Source organism: Aulonocara stuartgranti, assembly GCF_965226115.1.
Source record: "Aulonocara stuartgranti genome assembly, chromosome: 19".
Lineage (NCBI taxonomy): Eukaryota > Metazoa > Chordata > Actinopteri > Cichliformes > Cichlidae > Aulonocara > Aulonocara stuartgranti.
Window position 1 is genome coordinate 27797035 of NC_138955.1, and position 19252 is coordinate 27816286.

Here is a 19252-nt window from a genome sequence, read left to right on the forward strand (position 1 = left end):
CTTTCACACTTTGCAAATCATTTCACGATTTTGATAGTTATGAAGACAGAATATGTTTTTAAGGTCATGCTAGGCGGTTGCTATGGTGGTTGCTGTGGACTTGGCTGGACCGCGTCCGATTCCTGTTATTAGCTGTCTGCCGTAGGAAGGCTGCGTTCCATTTACAAGTAGTGACAGTCTGCCGCAACTCGAACTCAAACCCCGCTTTGTTCTTTAATTATAGGCCTTTTATAGCCGTTCATGACACACACACACACATAAAGCACTTTGCCTCACCATGAGAATGGAACTTTACCTAAGCTAACCTTTAAAATATCTGATATAGGATAGCAAAATGAAGCAACCAGAGATTTAATGATGAAGACTCTGGGTTCTGTAGTGACCTGAATGACTCTTTGCATACAATTTATTGAAGAGGACTTTAGAATGCACTTTACATTTAGACTGTTGCTGTTTAATTTTTTACATTGTTGCGGTGTTATGTCATGAATAAGGTTCACCTGCTGGGGGTTTGATGGATCAGATCATCATAATCAATGGGTCCTGAGGTGGGCGGGACTGTCTCTGGTGATGTCACCATGAAGGAACAGCATCTGGCACGTGTTGCTGAAACATCCCAGTACACTGGTGTAGTTTCCTCTCCAGCTGTTTGACATTTGACACTTCAACATTAAGGGGAAGAAGAAGAAACAGTGTTAGGTTAGGTGACCACATGGTTTCTAAAGTAACTGACAGGAAGTAACCAGGCCGTTAGAAATGGATGGCATGTGTTTAGAGTTACTGGAGTTGGGTAACTCTACTTACCAAAAGCAGAAGCACACAGATGACAGATCAGATGCTGAATGTTGCAGGAACATGCTCGTGCGGTGGTCATTCAGTGCTGCTCCGGCAGGTTAGACAGTCCAAGACTGATATGCTGCCCATCTGAGAGTTTGAAAACACACATGCAAAGATTTATTTTGTATTACAGTCAAAGTTGGATGTTCATTTTTGTCCTTTAAAAATGTTTGTGTATTTGAAAGCACTAACATTTAAGGATGACTTGGATCGTCTCCTTTAAAGGGGAGACAAGTGTATCCACTGATCCACGTCACTTTACCTGGATGATGACTCCTCTCCCCCTCACTCAGAAACACTCCTAATATAACCAAGCAAATAAATAATATTGAAGATTTACTTACATCATTACAAAAACATCAAAAACATCTCCCTTTGATTCTATTTCTCCATTCCTGCTGAACATCAGGCAACAAATATCTCAATAAATCACAGTAAAATGTAAAGCACATGTTTTCTCTGCTTTGTCTAACCTCTGCAGAGCCTCTGTCAAGAAAAACATATCTGTAAGCATAAAACAAATATACATTTCATAACACGTCACTGGACTATGGAACGCCAGGACTGCCATAATGAATTAATTAAATACACCATTAAATAATTAATTAAATGTGTCAATAATTAATTAAAATTGGAATTAATTAATTAAATAAATAGTTATGACACATGTAATTAATTAATTATTGACACATTTAATTAATTATTTATGTATTTCACATTTTAATTAATTATTGACACATTTAATTAATTATTGACACATTTAATTAATTATTTAATGATATATTTATTTATTTCATTTTGGCAGTCCTGGCGCCTGGCTCTCGTCATGAAATAATTTTATCTGTCAGCCTCACCCATCAAACTCAGGGGGCGGGGTTAACGCTGCCCATGCAGCTTCTCTAACATTTGATTGGTTGCCGTGCAAAGTAAGTCAAAACAGGTCGATCCTAGATAATCGATTGCTTGTGTAGACTTGGGGCAGCCAGTTATCCCAGAATGCAGATCAAATCACAGGCAGCAATGGTGGTGGTGTAGTTTTAAAATACCCCGTTTTTCTGTCACCAGCTACACTTTTAACAGTGTTTTAGCCACGAATGTCGCGCCGTATGTCTGGTCAGGTTGTCAACATAGAACATGCTTGCAAAAGTGCTCAGATGTTTTCAGAGATTTCACTAGCTCTGCTAACAGTTAGCATGCAGAGCGCACCGAGGGGGTTACGTTAACCGGTTTGTTTACATATTCCACTCTCCGTGTTCCACATGTTGCATTCGCAGATTCTCATTTTCACCGAACGATCGTCTCTTTCCGCCTGGTCTTGTGTCTCTGTGCTTCTGTAACATAAAGAACGAGCTGACATTTTTCTCACGAAACCAGCGATCAGCTCAGCAGACCCTCAGTTTACCTGCATGCATCCTCCTCCTCATCTGAAAGCTGTTTAACACCTGCTGCTAATTCAAGAAACACGCCTAGTTACCTGGTGATAGTCACAGTTTAACTGGGCAGCCGGTGCTCGATATAACGCAATGTCAGCGCATTTTTCTGCACAAGATAAGTAAATATAGTGTTTTCCCCGAGCGCAGAGCTGCTGGAGCTTGTTTCCTTACAGAGCACTTTATAGGCGAGCCAGCTTTATCAGCGGCTGATGTCCAATCACCGGCACACAGCTTTGAAACCTCAGCTGAGTTTTAGCTCTCAGTGGTTAAACGCTGGACTTCATTCACTCAGGTTCTGTCTGTTTACTTCGCTGTTTTATTTACAACTGAGCAAATCGGTTTGGCTGAGGTTAAAGTTACGTTTCATAACTGCATAGTTTCACAGACGTTTAATGGTTCACTGGCACATGTGTTAGACTGAACTATCATCTAAATATCATCTGTTTTTTAATAGTTATTCAACTGTATTCTAAGCACCAGCTGTCTGTTAGAATGTGATTTTTTTTCTCTCTCTGTTGGCAGAGGTATAAAAATGCGCAGGAAAATCTGACGTGCATGGCAAACTTCACCGACGATATTTAGGGAGGAATAAACACACATCAAACATAAATGAACCATTTGCCTGTCTCCATAATTGAGAGCATTTTCTCTTCTTATGTCAACACTCTCTCTCTCTCTCTCTCTTTTTTTTTTTTTTTTGCTTTTTCGGTCATGTTATGTTTACCTGTCAAAGGCTTGTTACAAACTATGAAACACATTGTGCAGACTTCTGGATGTTAGAAGAAAACTAATACTGCTCATGAATGAGACTAAAGGCAGGAAGGTGTCCTTTAAAACTAAACATGTTAATAGGACCTCCCTGTTTATATCATAGTTTATGATATAGCACGTGTATTTCAGTAATAGCCTGCTGAGGCCACTATACGTGCTGGCCTCATATCAAATGTGAAGGCAGACTGAGTCTATGTTTGACGTTTTTTATATCTAATCTTCCTTTTCAAACATTTAAACAGCAGCGAGTCTGCAGCTGAGGGAATACAAATTCAAATTGTCGGAACAGGTTTGCTCGTTTCTTGGATTCATTTGGTGATTTATTAAATGTATAACTGTTATTCTAATCTGCTGCTGAGTCTCTTACACTTTTCTTTATGCTGTATATTTTCACGTCTCTGGAATAGTTGGCAGTTAGATAGTCAGCTGGGAAACTTTGTGTTAACTCATGGAGCTGAGGATATCGTGGATATGCTGACCTCGCTGCGTGGTGTACAGAGCGAGGTCAGCATGATTAATATTCACAATAAAAATATTAGCCGAACATCATGAAGTCTGTATGTGTTTCATAGTGTCGAACAACCTTTGTACAGTTAAAGCCAGCAGTTACTACATGACGGAAACACCAACGTTATCTCTTTTATGCGTTTATACACAGGTCACGCTGATTACTGAACAAAAACCCAAAGATCAGATGTTAAACAGATTTATTTGCTCTCTCTCCTCCTTAAACATGTTTTTAATGTTAGTTATAATTCAGAATTGGCGACTGAAACACGTAGGACACATAAGAACATCAGGAAATAAAACACCGATAAATATAACCTCAGTAAAAGAAGTCAGCGGGGGTTACTACAGCTGTGTACCGGGGCCTGCGCTTTGTCGGTGGGATTGCTTGCGAGGCGAGCGGGTCTATCCCACGCTTTGCCGTGAGACTGGGACGACATCTCCGAAATCATCGAAACACTTTTGCAAAGAGGCTGTATCTTGACAAACCGACCAGACACATGAAGATTAAACCACTACATTCTCGGCTAAACAAATATTAAAACGGTATTTGGTAACACACAAACAGGGTTTTTCAAAGCTCAGTTCTGTTAGCTTCCACATGCCGGTTGTTGTGTGCTAGAAACAATGGCCACCAGGCCAAAGCAATGGTTTTGACTCGATCAGCGTTAACCCCGCCCCCTGAGTTTGATGGGTGAGGCTGACAGATAAAATTATTTCATGATGAGAGCCAGGCGTCAGGACTGCCAAAATGAAATAAATAAATATATCATTAAATAATTAATTAAATGTGTCAATAATTAATTAAATGTGTCAATAATTAATTAAAATGTGAAATACATAAATAATTAATTAAATATGTCAATAATTAATTAATTAAATGTGTCAATAATTAATTAAAACGTGAAATACATAAATAATTAATTAAATGTGTCAATAATTAATTAATTACATATATCATAACTATTTATTTAATTAATTAATTCCAATTTTAATTAATTATTGCCACATTTAATTAATTATTTAATGGTGTATTTAATTAATTCATTATGGCAGTCCTGGCGTTCCATACTGGACAAACCTCGGTCAGTTGATTTCCTCTGTGCAGTGCAGACGAGCATCAGTCAGCAAGTCAAGGTGGTGAGACGGACTGGTGTCCTTTGTGACTCTGCTGGTTCTTCTGAGGAAACACCACCGTCTCTCCACACCGTCACCATTTGTGAGCACAAACTGCTGCTCTGCCAGCATGTAGGAAATCACATATCACATACACAGGGGTGAAGAAACATTAGAGCTCAACTTTGGATACTTTAGATCTAAACAGATCAAAGTAGCTCTTAGCTTCAACAATCAGTGAACAGACAAACAATGATACCATACTGATTCTGTATGAATACAATATGGTATTTTCAATACAGGTGTCAAATTAATTCATTAAAACTAATACAGATATATGTTGTTGTTTTTTTTGATAAATTAGTTTGCTAAATTATAAGAATATATTTTTTTTCATTTAACAATTGCAACTGAAAGAAATTAAATATTGAACAAAAATATATTGTCACATTCTGAGCATGCTCAGCATGCTGAAAGACTTGAAGTTGCTACAGATTTTAAGAAGTGATAATTATAGGGAAAAAACTTCTCTTTTTCATCCGTTTAATCAAACATTTGATGCCTCAGCTGTCTCAGTCCTATAGCGTTCTGCAACTACAACTAACCTGAAGCTTGGATTTGGCTGCAGGTGCCCCTGTACATCCTTCTCAGCAGCACACATGTGGGTACCATTTAATCACACTTCTTCCTGAGCTTTGCTTCATCACAAGACCAAAGGTGGCATCCCGTGTCACGGTCATATCATCATCCAGAAGAAACATTTGAAGAAACATCATGGAGAAGAAACATTTACGCGCCTCCTGGTTTTGTTTTCTGATCCTGCAAAAAGACTGAGGACAACAAAGCCCAGAGAACACGAGATACACAACATCCAACATTCAGACTCAACAGCCTCCATAAATGAAGAGCACCAGGTTGGTTCAGTTATAGTAGATATGAGCATACTTCACATTACTGGGTATGAATAATAATCAAGAGACAAACTTTAAAGATGCAGAGCATGACGTCCCACCATCAGACTGTAAACAAACATCCACCAGGCTTCTTTGCTGGCAAAATTGATGATTCTCCTATCAGGGATCAGTAACAGTATTAACCTGTGGTATAAGCAGCAGTCACTGAAATATTACTGTTTCAGATAAGAAATCTAGCACATAAAAGCCAGGGTGGGAGGGATCTCTGCAAACTGACTTACCTCTGCAAGTATGAAGCTCAACAAAAATCTGACTCTCCAGTCACAGACAAACAAAAAACTCCAGCTGGGAGATAGAAAACGCTGTCTGGGTCTTGCTGGATGTTGCTGGTCAGAGTCCACACATTAGCAGAGTGCTTCTTGGTCCCACTGACCCATATGGACAGTGACTGTGGAGAACTGTTCTGGAAAACAGAAAAGAGAATTAAAATAACAAAAAGCCAAAGAGGATTTCCACAAAGACTCTCTTGGAATCAGCAATCAAAAAATCACTGGTTCATATTTCAATTAAATATGAACAGGTTCCTTAAATGTACGCATTTCAGATCTGATTTAATTTAATTTCCTTCACACAGCACATTCGTCCAGGCTGACAGGTAAACATAGAATTAATCTCAGGTAACATGACTCATAGTAGAGATTCAGTAAGAAAGATTGCAGGCTCTAATATTATTACCACACAATCCAAGGACACACCAACAGCTCAGATTTCTAGAACTATTTAAACAAATGTCTTCTGAATATTCAATTCATGTTCACAGTGGGAGGGTGGGGGGTGTCGTGGAATTTTTTAAATAAAGTCTGCAACACAGAAAGAGCTGTGATCAAGCTATTTATTACTGCGCACAGGAGAGCAAACACACATCAAACATCACAGTTCAGTCATGTCAGCTCTGCTACTTCAGCGTTATCAGCACCTGTAAAGGGAGTTGTTTTCTCAAACTGCTGAAGTAAGTTCATCTAGTTTTAGAAACTTTCATTGAACAGTCTATAACAGTGTCACAACTAAGCATATGCATAAGCACTTAAATGCTTTAAATGAGAATAACATAAAATTTCTATTACAGGAGCTAGAGCCTGTCCCAGTAGTCATAGGTAGAGCACACCTGGACAGGTCACCAGTCTGTCAGAGGACTAACACAGATGCAGCCTGACTCAATCCTAAATGTTCAGCACACAGAGACACAGTTTAAAGTTTAGTGTTAACTTGAGTCACTGATCATTTGCAGTATTACAGAGTCTGGCAGTCTTTGCATGATGTCCACGTCACTGTACGTTTCTAGCTGACTCTCAGGTGTGACAGGTGTGCCAGCAGGAAAGAGTAATAATAGCCTGCATCCTGAGGTTTTTCATGCAGGATTAAAGGAGCCAGGCTTTGTTCACACAGCTAGGATTGTATTTTACACTGACCCTGGGTCAGTATAAGTATCATACAGTTTAAACGAAGCACTGAAACTTGCACATATTTATTACAGATGCACTGAAGCTAATCGAGATATTTGCTGTCAATCTGTGGCTGCGATTAAACACTTTACTGGAAACTTTATTAACTAGTAACTTCGTCAGTCATGACAGAAGCTAATATTTCTGTGCTAACATCGTTTAAACAGTAACAGCTTTACTCCAATATAAGCTAACGTTTACACCGTAACTTTAAGCTAGCACCAATAAAGACGGTAAAACACGTAATAACATCTACAAATGCATCTTAAAGCTGTTATATTAGCACTCGGTGTATTACTAAGATAACCACATTAACATTATTGACACTCGCTGACTTTTTCTATAAATGCTGTCCGTTTAAATGGTATTACCTGTAAACACTGCTGTATCCACCGGATTGCAGCCAGAGTGGATTCTGGAGTCTTCCCACGCTCCTGTTAGTGATCCTCCATCTGGATGGATGATAACAACCTTCTGAACAATCTAGCAGGAGATGTTCCATATCTATGGGACTGATTTGTGCTAATAACGCCCATTGTATGGACTGATAACAGCCGAAGCGGGTGAATAAAGTCACCCAGTCGCTAGCTGTGCCATTACCCAGCATACACCAGCACAATATTAGGCACAGCACCACCATAGACATTTTCAGTGGTTTTGAATGCAGGACATGGTTATCTTACCTTGTAAAATGCATGACAATAAAACAGCTAACCACCATAAAATGGTATTGTGTGTGTATGTATGTGCATGTGTGTGTGTGTGAGAGAGAGAGAGAAAGAGAGAGGGGGGGGGATCAAAGGCGTGCGTTTATGTTTTTTCTTGATCAAGAGTGTGCCTCCTCTCTCTTATTGGATGTATGGTATAGCATGTTTATTCAGGTGCACCTTTGAAGTCTATGAGAATACTTTGCAGCCTGGTCTGAGTGGTCATTTCTGCACAGACACAATGAAGCGTGCACTCAGTTTAGAGGAGGCTGTTGCTGCAGTTTTGCACTCTCCACAAGCAGTGGAGATACTTCTGACAGCGAAGAAGAATTTTTGCCAGGCACCGAGGAGCTTTGCAGCTCATGTGCGGAGGAGGAGAAGGAGAAGGAGAAGGAGGAAGAAGAGCAGGAGGAAGAGACAAGACTGGAGGATGGCCAGTGGAGATCTAAAAATGGAGAAATCATGTGGCAACCCACACTCGAAGAGGTCCTGCCATTTTTTCCTCCCCCCATTTTAACCCCCAGGACCAACCCATTATGCAATCAGCAGCCCTGTGAGCACTTTCCATCTTTTTTTTGCAGAGGACATTATGCAGCTAATCCTGCATTTCACCAACCTGCAGGGGCAACAGGTCAGTAAAAGACTGGAAGGACATAGATGAGGAGGTGCAGGCTTACATGGGGCTTGTGATGCTGGCTGGCCTGTACAGGTCTCAACATGAAACGACAACAAGCCTGTGAAATGGGGAGACAGGGCTCTTCTGTTTCCTGCTACCAAGTCCAGGACTCTGGGAAGAGAAAGCCCCACATCATCCTGGATTATAACAAATGCAAAGGGGCTGTGGATCATCTGGACCAGGTAAGCACAATTATAAGTCATTTATTTGCCAAATTGTTTACCGTTTCTCATTGTTATAACTGATAAAGTCAGATAATGTGATTATAATAGTTTTGATATGAGATGATAGTTTTAGACTATGATAGTTTTGATAGTTACAGTAAGGGGGGGGGGGGGGGGGGTCCAGTTTGACGCAGGAAGAATCTCTTGCTTATGGCTGTATAAATCTGTTCATGTCACCTGATCATTTCTTTTTGTTTTGCAGGTTTGTGGCAACTACTCCTGCCATAGGAGGACACGTAGGTGGCCTATGTGTCTGTTCTACCGCATGATCGAGGTAAGCTGCTATAATGCATTCATTCAGACAGCTGTAACTTTTGATAGAAGACGCATATACACATATTTATGGCTTTATCTTATAAAGTTCGATATCCCCGTGTTGAGCAAACAGGTTTTGCAGCTGTTTGAGCTAAGATTTCCAAGTTATTCACATAATGAAAACCTATACTTTGTTTCGGTCGAGTTCCCCATTCAAATGCATGTAACAGTGAGAAACGCACTGTCTTGGCGAAAGAAAGCGTTTTTGTACAACTTCATATAAATAGCTGTAACTTTTGATAGAAGACTCGGATACACATGTTTATGGCTTTATCTTATAGAACTCAAGGTCCCCGTGCTGGCAAAACAGGTTTTGCAGCTGTTTGAGCTAAGATTTCCAAGTTATTCACATAGTGAAAACCTATACTTTGTTTCGGGCGAGTTCCCCATTCAAATGCATGTAACAGTGAGAAACGCACTGTCTTGGCGAAAGAAACTGTTTTTGTACAACTTCATATAAATAGCTGTAACTTTTGATAGAAGACTCGGATACACATGTTTATGGCTTTATCTTATAGAACTCAAGGTCCCCGTGCTGGCAAAACAGGTTTTGCAGCTGTTTGAGCTAAGATTTCCAAGTTATTCACATAATGAAAACCTATACTTTGTTTCGGTCGAGTTCCCCATTCAAATGCATGTAACAGTGAGAAACGCACTGTCTTGGCGAAAGAAAGCGTTTTTGTACAACTTCATAGAAATAGCTGTAACTGTTGATAGAAGACTCGGATACACATGTTTATGGCTTTATCTTATAGAACTCAAGGTCCCCGTGCTGGCAAAATAGGTTTTCCAGCTGTTTGAGCTAAGATTTCCAAGTTATTCACATAATGAAAACCTATACTTTGTTTCGGTCGAGTTCCCCATTCAAATGCATGTAACAGTGAGAAACGCACTGTCTTGGCGAAAGAAAGCGTTTTTGTACAACTTCATAGAAATAGCTGTAACTTTTGATAGAAGACTCGGATACACATGTTTATGGCTTTATCTTATAGAACTCAAGGTCCCCGTGCTGGCAAAACAGGTTTTGCAGCTGTTTGAGCTAAGATTTCCAAGTTATTCACATAGTGAAAACCTATACTTTGTTTCGGGCGAGTTCCCCATTCAAATGCATGTAACAGTGAGAAACGCACTGTCTTGGCGAAATAAAGCGTTTTTGTACAACTTCATATAAATAGCTGTAACTTTTGATAGAAGACTCGGATACACATGTTTATGGCTTTATCTTATAGAACTCAAGGTCCCCGTGCTGGCAAAACAGGTTTTGCAGCTGTTTGAGCTAAGATTTCCAAGTTATTCACATAATGAAAACCTATACTTTGTTTCGGTCGAGTTCCCCATTCAAATGCATGTAACAGTGAGAAACGCACTGTCTTGGCGAAAGAAAGCGTTTTTGTACAACTTCATAGAAATAGCTGTAACTTTTGATAGAAGACTCGGATACACATGTTTATGGCTTTATCTTATAGAACTCAAGGTCCCCGTGCTGGCAAAACAGGTTTTGCAGCTGTTTGAGCTAAGATTTCCAAGTTATTCACATAGTGAAAACCTATACTTTGTTTCGGGCGAGTTCCCCATTCAAATGCATGTAACAGTGAGAAACGCACTGTCTTGGCGAAAGAAAGCGTTTTTGTACAACTTCATATAAATAGCTGTAACTGTAGATAGAAGACTCGGATACACATGTTTATGGCTTTATCTTATAGAACTCAAGGTCCCCGTGCTGGCAAAACAGGTTTTGCAGTTGTTTGAGCTAAGATTTCCAAGTTATTCACATAATGAAAACCTATACTTTGTTTCGGTCGAGTTCCCCATTCAAATGCATGTAACAGTGAGAAACGCACTGTCTTGGCGAAAGAAAGCGTTTTTGTACAACTTCATATAAATAGCTGTAACTTTTGATAGAAGACTCAGATACACATGTTTATGGCTTTATCTTATAGAATTCAAGGTCCCCGTGCTGGCAAAACAGGTTTTGCAGCTGTTTGAGCTAAGATTTCCAAGTTATTCACATAGTGAAAACCTATACTTTGTTTCGGGCGAGTTCCCCATTCAAATGCATGTAACAGTGAGAAACGCACTGTCTTGGCGAAATAAAGCGTTTTTGTACAACTTCATATAAATAGCTGTAACTTTTGATAGAAGACTCGGATACACATGTTTATGGCTTTATCTTATAGAACTCAAGGTCTCCGTAATGGGAAAACAAGTTTTGCAGCTGTTTGAGCTAAGATTTCCAAGTTATTCACATAATGAAAACCTATACTTTGTTTCGGTCGAGTTCCCCATTCAAATGCATGTAACAGTGAGAAACGCACTGTCTTGGCGAAAGAAAGCGTTTTTGTACAACTTCATAGAAATAGCTGTAACTTTTGATAGAAGACTCGGATACACATGTTTATGGCTTTATCTTATAGAACTCAAGGTTCCCGTGCTGGGAAAACAGGTTTTGCAGCTGTTTGAGCTAAGATTTCCAAGTTATTCACATAATGAAAACCTATACTTTGTTTCGGTCGAGTTCCCCATTCAAATGCATGTAACAGTGAGAAACGCACTGTCTTGGCGAAAGAAAGCGTTTTTGTACAACTTCATAGAAATAGCTGTAACTTTTGATAGAAGACTCGGATACACATGTTTATGGCTTTATCTTATAGAACTCAAGGTTCCCGTGCTGGGAAAACAGGTTTTGCAGCTGTTTGAGCTAAGATTTCCAAGTTATTCACATAATGAAAACCTATACTTTGTTTCGGTCGAGTTCCCCATTCAAATGCATGTAACAGTGAGAAACGCACTGTCTTGGCGAAAGAAAGCGTTTTTGTACAACTTCATAGAAATAGCTGTAACTTTTGATAGAAGACTCGGATACACATGTTTATGGCTTTATCTTATAGAACTCAAGGTTCCCGTGCTGGGAAAACAGGTTTTGCAGCTGTTTGAGCTAAGATTTCCAAGTTATTCACATAATGAAAACCTATACTTTGTTTCGGTCGAGTTCCCCATTCAAATGCATGTAACAGTGAGAAACGCACTGTCTTGGCGAAAGAAAGCGTTTTTGTACAACTTCATATAAATAGCTGTAACTTTTGATAGAAGACTCGGATACACATGTTTATGGCTTTATCTTATAGAACTCAAGGTTCCCGTGCTGGGAAAACAGGTTTTGCAGCTGTTTGAGCTAAGATTTCCAAGTTATTCACATAATGAAAACCTATACTTTGTTTCGGTCGAGTTCCCCATTCAAATGCATGTAACAGTGAGAAACGCACTGTCTTGGCGAAAGAAAGCGTTTTTGTACAACTTCATAGAAATAGCTGTAACTTTTGATAGAAGACTCGGATACACATGTTTATGGCTTTATCTTATAGAACTCAAGGTTCCCGTGCTGGGAAAACAGGTTTTGCAGCTGTTTGAGCTAAGATTTCCAAGTTATTCACATAATGAAAACCTATACTTTGTTTCGGTCGAGTTCCCCATTCAAATGCATGTAACAGTGAGAAACGCACTGTCTTGGCGAAAGAAAGCGTTTTTGTACAACTTCATATAAATAGCTGTAACTTTTGATAGAAGACTCAGATACACATGTTTATGGCTTTATCTTATAGAATTCAAGGTCCCCGTGCTGGCAAAACAGGTTTTGCAGCTGTTTGAGCTAAGATTTCCAAGTTATTCACATAGTGAAAACCTATACTTTGTTTCGGGCGAGTTCCCCATTCAAATGCATGTAACAGTGAGAAACGCACTGTCTTGGCGAAATAAAGCGTTTTTGTACAACTTCATATAAATAGCTGTAACTTTTGATAGAAGACTCGGATACACATGTTTATGGCTTTATCTTATAGAACTCAAGGTCTCCGTAATGGGAAAACAAGTTTTGCAGCTGTTTGAGCTAAGATTTCCAAGTTATTCACATAATGAAAACCTATACTTTGTTTCGGTCGAGTTCCCCATTCAAATGCATGTAACAGTGAGAAACGCACTGTCTTGGCGAAAGAAAGCGTTTTTGTACAACTTCATAGAAATAGCTGTAACTTTTGATAGAAGACTCGGATACACATGTTTATGGCTTTATCTTATAGAACTCAAGGTTCCCGTGCTGGGAAAACAGGTTTTGCAGCTGTTTGAGCTAAGATTTCCAAGTTATTCACATAATGAAAACCTATACTTTGTTTCGGTCGAGTTCCCCATTCAAATGCATGTAACAGTGAGAAACGCACTGTCTTGGCGAAAGAAAGCGTTTTTGTACAACTTCATAGAAATAGCTGTAACTTTTGATAGAAGACTCGGATACACATGTTTATGGCTTTATCTTATAGAACTCAAGGTTCCCGTGCTGGGAAAACAGGTTTTGCAGCTGTTTGAGCTAAGATTTCCAAGTTATTCACATAATGAAAACCTATACTTTGTTTCGGTCGAGTTCCCCATTCAAATGCATGTAACAGTGAGAAACGCACTGTCTTGGCGAAAGAAAGCGTTTTTGTACAACTTCATAGAAATAGCTGTAACTTTTGATAGAAGACTCGGATACACATGTTTATGGCTTTATCTTATAGAACTCAAGGTTCCCGTGCTGGGAAAACAGGTTTTGCAGCTGTTTGAGCTAAGATTTCCAAGTTATTCACATAATGAAAACCTATACTTTGTTTCGGTCGAGTTCCCCATTCAAATGCATGTAACAGTGAGAAACGCACTGTCTTGGCGAAAGAAAGCGTTTTTGTACAACTTCATATAAATAGCTGTAACTTTTGATAGAAGACTCGGATACACATGTTTATGGCTTTATCTTATAGAACTCAAGGTTCCCGTGCTGGGAAAACAGGTTTTGCAGCTGTTTGAGCTAAGATTTCCAAGTTATTCACATAATGAAAACCTATACTTTGTTTCGGTCGAGTTCCCCATTCAAATGCATGTAACAGTGAGAAACGCACTGTCTTGGCGAAAGAAAGCGTTTTTGTACAACTTCATATAAATAGCTGTAACTTTTGATAGAAGACTCGGATACACATGTTTATGGCTTTATCTTATAGAACTCAAGGTTCCCGTGCTGGGAAAACAGGTTTTGCAGCTGTTTGAGCTAAGATTTCCAAGTTATTCACATAATGAAAACCTATACTTTGTTTCGGTCGAGTTCCCCATTCAAATGCATGTAACAGTGAGAAACGCACTGTCTTGGCGAAAGAAAGCGTTTTTGTACAACTTCATAGAAATAGCTGTAACTTTTGATAGAAGACTCGGATACACATGTTTATGGCTTTATCTTATAGAACTCAAGGTTCCCGTGCTGGGAAAACAGGTTTTGCAGCTGTTTGAGCTAAGATTTCCAAGTTATTCACATAATGAAAACCTATACTTTGTTTCGGTCGAGTTCCCCATTCAAATGCATGTAACAGTGAGAAACGCACTGTCTTGGCGAAAGAAAGCGTTTTTGTACAACTTCATAGAAATAGCTGTAACTTTTGATAGAAGACTCGGATACACATGTTTATGGCTTTATCTTATAGAACTCAAGGTTCCCGTGCTGGGAAAACAGGTTTTGCAGCTGTTTGAGCTAAGATTTCCAAGTTATTCACATAATGAAAACCTATACTTTGTTTCGGTCGAGTTCCCCATTCAAATGCATGTAACAGTGAGAAACGCACTGTCTTGGCGAAAGAAAGCGTTTTTGTACAACTTCATAGAAATAGCTGTAACTTTTGATAGAAGACTCGGATACACATGTTTATGGCTTTATCTTATAGAACTCAAGGTCCCCGTGCTGGGAAAACAGGTTTTGCAGCTGTTTGAGCTAAGATTTCCAAGTTATTCACATAATGAAAACCTATACTTTGTTTCGGTCGAGTTCCCCATTCAAATGCATGTAACAGTGAGAAACGCACTGTCTTGGCGAAAGAAAGCGTTTTTGTACAACTTCATATAAATAGCTGTAACTTTTGATAGAAGACTCGGATACACATGTTTATGGCTTTATCTTATAGAACTCAAGGTTCCCGTGCTGGGAAAACAGGTTTTGCAGCTGTTTGAGCTAAGATTTCCAAGTTATTCACATAATGAAAACCTATACTTTGTTTCGGTCGAGTTCCCCATTCAAATGCATGTAACAGTGAGAAACGCACTGTCTTGGCGAAAGAAAGCGTTTTTGTACAACTTCATAGAAATAGCTGTAACTTTTGATAGAAGACTCGGATACACATGTTTATGGCTTTATCTTATAGAACTCAAGGTTCCCGTGCTGGGAAAACAGGTTTTGCAGCTGTGTGAGCTAAGATTTCCAAGTTATTCACATAATGAAAACCTATACTTTGTTTCGGTCGAGTTCCCCATTCAAATGCATGTAACAGTGAGAAACGCACTGTCTTGGCGAAAGAAAGCGTTTTTGTACAACTTCATAGAAATAGCTGTAACTTTTGATAGAAGACTCGGATACACATGTTTATGGCTTTATCTTATAGAACTCAAGGTCTCCGTGCTGGGAAAACAGGTTTTGCAGCTGTTTGAGCTAAGATTTCCAAGTTATTCACATAATGAAAACCTATACTTTGTTTCGGTCGAGTTCCCCATTCAAATGCATGTAACAGTGAGAAACGCACTGTCTTGGCGAAAGAAAGCGTTTTTGTACAACTTCATAGAAATAGCTGTAACTTTTGATAGAAGACTCGGATACACATGTTTATGGATTTATCTTATAGAACTCAAGGTTCCTGTGCTGGGAAAACAGGTTTTGCAGCTGTTTGAGCTAAGATTTCCAAGTTATTCACATAATGAAAACCTATACTTTGTTTCGGTCGAGTTCCCCATTCAAATGCATGTAACAGTGAGAAACGCACTGTCTTGGCGAAAGAAAGCGTTTTTGTACAACTTCATAGAAATAGCTGTAACTTTTGATAGAAGACTCGGATACACATGTTTATGGCTTTATCTTATAGAACTCAAGGTTCCCGTGCTGGGAAAACAGGTTTTGCAGCTGTTTGAGCTAAGATTTCCAAGTTATTCACATAATGAAAACCTATACTTTGTTTCGGTCGAGTTCCCCATTCAAATGCATGTAACAGTGAGAAACGCACTGTCTTGGCGAAAGAAAGCGTTTTTGTACAACTTCATAGAAATAGCTGTAACTTTTGATAGAAGACTCGGATACACATGTTTATGGCTTTATCTTATAGAACTCAAGGTCTCCGTGCTGGGAAAACAGGTTTTGCAGCTGTTTGAGCTAAGATTTCCAAGTTATTCACATAATGAAAACCTATACTTTGTTTCGGTCGAGTTCCCCATTCAAATGCATGTAACAGTGAGGAACGCACTGTCTTGGCGAAAGAAAGCGTTTTTGTACAACTTCATAGAAATAGCTGTAACTTTTGATAGAAGACTCGGATACACATGTTTATGGCTTTATCTTATAGAACTCAAGGTCTCCGTGCTGGGGAAACAGGTTTTGCAGCTGTTTGAGCTAAGATTTCCAAGTTATTCACATAATGAAAACCTATACTTTGTTTCGGTCGAGTTCCCCATTCAAATGCATGTAACAGTGAGAAACGCACTGTCTTGGCGAAAGAAAGCGTTTTTGTACAACTTCATAGAAATAGCTGTAACTTTTGATAGAAGACTCGGATACACATGTTTATGGCTTTATCTTATAGAACTCAAGGTTCCCGTGCTGGGAAAACAGGTTTTGCAGCTGTTTGAGCTAAGATTTCCAAGTTATTCACATAATGAAAACCTATACTTTGTTTCGGTCGAGTTCCCCATTCAAATGCATGTAACAGTGAGAAACGCACTGTCTTGGCGAAAGAAAGCGTTTTTGTACAACTTCATAGAAATAGCTGTAACTTTTGATAGAAGACTCGGATACACATGTTTATGGCTTTATCTTATAGAACTCAAGGTCTCCGTGCTGGGAAAACAGGTTTTGCAGCTGTTTGAGCTAAGATTTCCAAGTTATTCACATAATGAAAACCTATACTTTGTTTCGGTCGAGTTCCCCATTCAAATGCATGTAACAGTGAGAAACGCACTGTCTTGGCGAAAGAAAGCGTTTTTGTACAACTTCATAGAAATAGCTGTAACTTTTGATAGAAGACTCGGATACACATGTTTATGGCTTTATCTTATAGAACTCAAGGTCTCCGTGCTGGGAAAACAGGTTTTGCAGCTGTTTGAGCTAAGATTTCCAAGTTATTCACATAATGAAAACCTATACTTTGTTTCGGTCGAGTTCCCCATTCAAATGCATGTAACAGTGAGAAACGCACTGTCTTGGCGAAAGAAAGCGTTTTTGTACAACTTCATAGAAATAGCTGTAACTTTTGATAGAAGACTCGGATACACATGTTTATGGCTTTATCTTATAGAACTCAAGGTTCCCGTGCTGGGAAAACAGGTTTTGCAGCTGTTTGAGCTAAGATTTCCAAGTTATTCACATAATGAAAACCTATACTTTGTTTCGGTCGAGTTCCCCATTCAAATGCATGTAACAGTGAGAAACGCACTGTCTTGGCGAAAGAAAGCGTTTTTGTACAACTTCATAGAAATAGCTGTAACTTTTGATAGAAGACTCGGATACACATGTTTATGGCTTTATCTTATAGAACTCAAGGTTCCCGTGCTGGGAAAACAGGTTTTGCAGCTGTTTGAGCTAAGATTTCCAAGTTATTCACATAATGAAAACCTATACTTTGTTTCGGTCGAGTTCCCCATTCAAATGCATGTAACAGTGAGAAACGCACTGTCTTGGCGAAAGAAAGCGTTTTTGTACAACTTCATAGAAATAGCTGTAACTTTTGATAGAAGACTCGGATACACATGTTTATGGCTTTATCTTATAGAACTCAAGGTTCCCGTGCTGGGAAAACAGGTTTTGCAGCTGTTTGAGCTAAGATTTCCAAGTTATTCACATAATGAAAACCTATACTTTGTTTCGGTCGAGTTCCCCATTCAAATGCATGTAACAGTGAGAAACGCACTGTCTTGGCGAAAGAAAGCGTTTTTGTACAACTTCATAGAAATAGCTGTAACTTTTGATAGAAGACTCGGATACACATGTTTATGGCTTTATCTTATAGAACTCAAGGTCTCCGTGCTGGGAAAACAGGTTTTGCAGCTGTTTGAGCTAAGATTTCCAAGTTATTCACATAATGAAAACCTATACTTTGTTTCGGTCGAGTTCCCCATTCAAATGCATGTAACAGTGAGAAACGCACTGTCTTGGCGAAAGAAAGCGTTTTTGTACAACTTCATAGAAATAGCTGTAACTTTTGATAGAAGACTCGGATACACATGTTTATGGCTTTATCTTATAGAACTCAAGGTCTCCGTGCTGGGAAAACAGGTTTTGCAGCTGTTTGAGCTAAGATTTCCAAGTTATTCACATAATGAAAACCTATACTTTGTTTCGGTCGAGTTCCCCATTCAAATGCATGTAACAGTGAGAAACGCACTGTCTTGGCGAAAGAAAGCGTTTTTGTACAACTTCATAGAAATAGCTGTAACTTTTGATAGAAGACTCGGATACACATGTTTATGGCTTTATCTTATAGAACTCAAGGTTCCCGTGCTGGGAAAACAGGTTTTGCAGCTGTTTGAGCTAAGATTTCCAAGTTATTCACATAATGAAAACCTATACTTTGTTTCGGTCGAGTTCCCCATTCAAATGCATGTAACAGTGAGAAACGCACTGTCTTGGCGAAAGAAAGCGTTTTTGTACAACTTCATAGAAATAGCTGTAACTTTTGATAGAAGACTCGGATACACATGTTTATGGCTTTATCTTATAGAACTCAAGGTTCCCGTGCTGGGAAAACAGGTTTTGCAGCTGTTTGAGCTAAGATTTCCAAGTTATTCACATAATGAAAACCTATACTTTGTTTCGGTCGAGTTCCCCATTCAAATGCATGTAACAGTGAGAAACGCACTGTCTTGGCGAAAGAAAGCGTTTTTGTACAACTTCATAGAAATAGCTGTAACTTTTGATAGAAGACTCGGATACACATGTTTATGGCTTTATCTTATAGAACTCAAGGTTCCCGTGCTGGGAAAACAGGTTTTGCAGCTGTTTGAGCTAAGATTTCCAAGTTATTCACATAATGAAAACCTATACTTTGTTTCGGTCGAGTTCCCCATTCAAATGCATGTAACAGTGAGAAACGCACTGTCTTGGCGAAAGAAAGCGTTTTTGTACAACTTCATAGAAATAGCTGTAACTTTTGATAGAAGACTCGGATACACATGTTTATGGCTTTATCTTATAGAACTCAAGGTTCCCG

At 39.1% G+C, this 19252-nt stretch overlaps 1 long non-coding RNA gene across 7 annotated transcripts; it reads right to left on the reverse strand.

Moving 5' to 3' along the window:
• Nucleotides 1–355: 355 nt before the first annotated feature.
• Nucleotides 356–7833, reverse strand: LOC309695209. 7 transcript variants are annotated; one of them, XR_014273068.1, is made up of 8 exons: nucleotides 7764–7833; nucleotides 7452–7532; nucleotides 5860–6041; nucleotides 5270–5734; nucleotides 4630–4786; nucleotides 1030–1138; nucleotides 805–924; nucleotides 356–662 (listed from the first exon to the last, which is right to left on the reverse strand). It is a non-coding gene; the product is annotated as an uncharacterized lncRNA (long non-coding RNA). The 7 variants fall into 7 exon arrangements; XR_014273069.1 differs by having other exon boundaries at nucleotides 7452–7592; nucleotides 7626–7827; XR_014273071.1 differs by having other exon boundaries at nucleotides 5270–5494; nucleotides 5677–5734; nucleotides 7452–7827.
• Between the last annotated feature and the right edge of the window lie 11419 nt (nucleotides 7834–19252).